Here is a 4,896-nt window from a genome sequence, read left to right as displayed (position 1 = left end):
TTACATTCATGACCGGGGGATTGGCTTTTGTTGTACGTGAAATGGCCTCTACCTTTTTGTGAGGGATTCAATTAGAGTTTTAAACTCGGGATCTGATTTAACCTCAAACATACTTGGTAAATTTTAATCTGTTGAAGAAGAACTAGCGGAGGCGGGGAGTAATCGTCACTACCCCCAGTTGTTATTTCGCTTTAGTTTGGTCCTCTAAAAATTTATAAGCCTCAAGCTCCTTTGCTTAAGAAACTACCCTCATTCATTATGTCAAGGACTTCTTTATGGTGGTGTAGAAGTCCTTTGAAAAAGGCACGAACTAACGTGTCTTTCGCTAAGTTATGATGTGGACACTCTATAAGGAGATCGGTGAAACGATTCCAAGCCTCTCAAAATGTTTCATGAGGATTTTGTTGAAAGAAATGAATCTTGGAAAGCATCTCATCCGTCTTTAGGGGTGGGTAAAGATGTTCCATAAACATCTTGGAAATGATCTTAGTTTAATTTTTTCCGCACCAACTGTAGGATGGTGGAATGTTGTTAGGACTTGTTCAATCCTACGCATGTGCTGATAAGGTTTTTCATGGTCTAATCCATGAAAAACGGGTAACAAATTAAAAATATTTGGGGGGATTCGGAAATCCCCCGGTGGGTCTGCTAGAACGATGCACGATTTGGGGCTATCGCTCAAGGCTTTGTAGAAGTCAGAGAGAGGCCTCTCTTCTTCGTCGGGCATTGTGTCAGGTGATGTGTGTGAAATAGTAGCTAGAGGTGTAGTGGGTGGTATACTAGATAGACTTGTTTGTTGACGTTGTTTTGTAATTACGTTCGGTGTTTTTGTTCGGCCAGACCTTAATCTCATACAAGGTTAAAACCAACTTAGCTAAACACGTCAACACTCTAAACAATTCTGATATACTAGTATAAAACTCTAACAGGAGATGCGAGGTGTGGAAGAAAGGAATACTGATTAAGGCCCTTGCTTCGCTTTATGAATAGCGTCTTGTTTACGCTTGTTCAGTGTATATAGCGAGTTAGAACAACTGAAAAATATGAAAGATCAAAGTTCGAATCAAAACGTTGAAATCTGAAAAATTTTGTTAGGCGGCGCTGGTGCTTTCGGATAGCGCTGGTCGCTCCGGTAATTTTCAAATTACATGTTGTTTTAGGGCTGGTCGCTCTTGCTCCAGCTATATATGGTCGCTCAGGAAAAGCCGCCAGCCATTGTAATTTTACCGAATTTTTCAACTCTGAAATGGACAACCACAGTATGAATCAAACAAGGGTAGGTAGGTGAAATGAGACTTTAAGAACAATACTAACACTACGAAAACAATACGAAAGTGAAACTAAGATGGCAGCAGCCATTTGATAAAAGATAAAATGATTAGCTTACCTACGAAATGAACGATTAAATCAAAACGTAAGTAAACTAAACTATTTATGGGTCCCGGCAGCGGCGCCATTTGATAAAAGAATAAAATTAAGGGAATGCCGCGCCACCACTCCACCACCATCACGGTTTGCTTCAACCGGTCGATTAAAATCCCACCACTACATCACATTTAAACCCCCACTACATTCCAAACTTCCAATGGCTCAACAACGCCGAATTTTGCCGAGCAGCTTTTTACCGCCCGACCACTTCGCCGCCGTTTTACGGTGACGAGATGATCGGTAGAGATGGAATAGCTTGTGGTACTCGACTGAAGCCTATTACCACGAGGACTTAGTCCGACGGTTCTATGATACGAGGGAGTTGGAAGGGACGAGGATTTTGTTGTTGCGGGCGTAAGAGGCGGAAGGAAGTGACGACTGGGTTGTTGGCTGAGATTCTAGGCATTCCGCGTAGAATCCATCTGGATGTCACCCTGCAGGAGTCCCAACATAATGGGGTAGAACCATTGATGCACGAGACAGTTATTGGAGGGGACTACAATGCAAGATCGCAATGTGTTCGACAGGCTACCCTTAGGACCAACCAGCTAGCTACAGCCCAGTGGATTGGTCGGAATGTCCAGGGGAAGGGGAAGGTCAGCGATATCGGCCAGAACTGCCTCCATATCTTATGGATACTCCAGGAGCGGAAGTATGACTTCTGCATCTTAGAGTTTTTATAGAGAAGAAGAAGAAGAGGATGGAGGAGCTGAGAATGCCGAGGAGGCTGGGGGATATCAGGATGCCTCCGAGGATGAGGAGGACTTGACCTGTTTTGACGCGGATGCCTTGGAGAGGTGCTGGACAGATGCAGAACGCATGGCTGTGATCCATCGAGGCATGCGTTAGCTTAACACTATCTGTGAAGACCTCCGACTCGGACTCGGCAACAACGATGCATCACAACTTCGAGCTCCGCACCCGCAGAGAGAGGACGAGAGGTGGGAACAGATGAGCGCCGAGCTAGAAGCTCAGCGCCAGTTCCGGGACGAGTTGCTGACACGATTCCCACCTCACGGGGACTCTCCTTCTGAGGACACACCATCCATGCATGAGCATCGTCGCCGGGCGACGAATGGTGCCGCTTTTCTTCAGAGCTCGGGAGCGATCCTCGGAGCATGTTCCCTCCGCCACCAGTTCCGGAGTAGCTAGGGATAGTATAGTTTGGTGTTTTATGTTTTATTTGTAATTTCATTATTGTTATTTATTTTAATGCAAGTTTATTTCCGTAATTTGAATTTTGTAGTGTAATGTACTCCGAATGAAAATTTTAATATAAGGGGTTATTTTCAAGTATGCGTGGTTGTTTCATATTGATCCCACCTTCCCAACTTGTTTGGGGGTGGTTTTATCAATTCAAGCATTCTTTTTATAACCCTCGTGTTAGAATTTATTGCGGAGTCAAGGTGAAAATATGGCCGTTTAGGCATATCTATGATTGAGTATCATTGTAGGATGAAATCTAGATTAAATAGGTACATTCTATCATAAAATCAACCTAAAAGATCCGGGTTTGAATTAGAATCAAGGAAATGAGTTGTTTCCGTTTTTGGGTTTGGAAATTTTAGGATTTCGAAACTGCCGTAATTAGTTTTGGCAACTTCGATCCATTTTAGCAACTTTAAACCTATATAAACTTGATACAATCTATCCTCACAACTCACACTACACCTAAACTCCATCACTCACCTTTCACTCCCGCGATTCCCTCGTTTCGGCTCATTTTCTCGAAGTTTACAGAACTCCGGCGCATTTTCGCTTCTACAGATGCGACTTTGGCCTCAGATATTTTTTCTGAGTTTTTGTCGAAGGCCGCGCTTAAGCTGAAGCGACCCGGCCAAACACTGGAAATTTCAATTTCTTTAGAGCGCGACCGCGCCCTATCAGAGCGCACTCGTGCCCTGACTTCCGTGGACAAGGAAATTTCCAGTTTTTGTGCGTAGTATCCGGATCATTCGCAGCTATTCCAAAGCGTAATTTTGAGATGACATCTCCAACATTGATACCGGAACAGTCTTTCAAAGATTTGTTCCAAAGCACTACTTATGGTGCTTGGTTTCGCCGGTTTATCACATTTTTGGGGAGCCGCTTATGGTAAGACCGGATGCACTTTATTCTCCGACTCTAGCATCTTATTTTTACGATAACTGCATTTTCTTTGAAAGACCAGATGGAGAACAAGTGTTCTCCATCAACATTGATAATGAACCAATGGAAATTACCAGGTTCTTGCTATGTCTACACTTACGAGTTTTTGCATGAGTCGTATGGCGCGGGCATTTTCCGTGTTGAGGACCAAGGGGAATATAACGTCGCCTTTGGTAGCCTGTCCATGAACATAGGAACTGTTATGTTTTGGATCATGCTAAACATTTTAGGGGAATGGCGTTTTTCTTCTGTGAATGATGCCACTTGCAGCGTCTTCCTTGCTTTAGCCACGGGACGTATGTGTCATGACCTTCCCCGAACCTTGATGTCTAGTTTAGCTCGATCCCATAGCATGAGGCACAAGTACCTTCTTATGCCCGTTCTAGTTTCTCATATTATGCTATGTTTCTTTCCTATTTTTTGTACACGCTTCACGGATTGGATTACGGTCGATTAATCGTGACCACCCACCAATAGTATTATTCGATCTTTTCCGCAATGACTTGGCAAAGGGTGGAGGATACAACTTCATCCTGGTTGCACCTTACACCCCGGCCGACCAAGTGGCTCTTCATAGGTTAGCAATAATAGATGATAAATGGCGGGAAGCCTGGCAAATTATCATGGCATGGCAGGACGCAAAGGAACCTCACTTCTTTATGGAAGAAGAGAATGAGGAAGATGACGAGTAATGCGGGGGGATAAGGTAAGTGTTCATTCTAGTTAGTGTCTGCTTATGTCCCAAGCAATTTCATTCTTGTTAACCCCATAATGGGTAGAACTCGTATAGAGTTGTGTCAGTTTTTATTTCCTATATTAGTACGTTCTAACCTTGTTTTACAGATGTTCCTGAATTTCACGCGCTTCAATGGTATTTTTCCTACCCTCTTTATTTAAATGCTTTGAGGACAAAGCATGCTTCTTGTTTGGGGGGGGGGCATAGAAACACGTGTAATTAAGGCATCTGTTAGGATATAGATAGAGTTAATATGCATTTGTTCTCTAGTTAAAATTTAAAAAAAAAAAATTCAAAAATATAAATAAATAAGTTATGCTATACACTTAGGAATATTGGTATTGTTTCTTTCTCCATGCTCTTAACAATCTAGAAGTCTCACGTAGCTGTTGCATTAGAATAATTGTTAGAAACTTAGGTTAATATGTAGGTAATAATATTTGCATCTATCTATAAATATATTACATGAGTATCTATGATTGTTAGCAGTAAGTTTCTGAAATCTAGGCTAGAGTACTTATTCTACAAATCCTGTGAGAATATAGCCTAAAGCCTTATATGAGCGAAACATTTGAGAAATGACA

General features: G+C 42.4%; 1 pseudogene; it reads left to right on the top strand.

Annotated features, from left to right (window-relative positions):
• The first annotated feature begins 327 nt into the window (after window positions 1-327).
• LOC147524198 (small nucleolar RNA R71) lies at window positions 328-421 on the top strand (annotated as a pseudogene).
• Window positions 422-4,896: the final 4,475 nt, after the last annotated feature.

Source organism: Coptis chinensis, chromosome 1 (assembly GCF_015680905.1).
Source record: "Coptis chinensis isolate HL-2020 chromosome 1, ASM1568090v1, whole genome shotgun sequence".
Lineage (NCBI taxonomy): Eukaryota > Viridiplantae > Streptophyta > Magnoliopsida > Ranunculales > Ranunculaceae > Coptis > Coptis chinensis.
The sequence above is the reverse complement of the archived record's forward strand: the minus strand, read 5'-3'. Positions and strand labels throughout refer to the sequence as shown.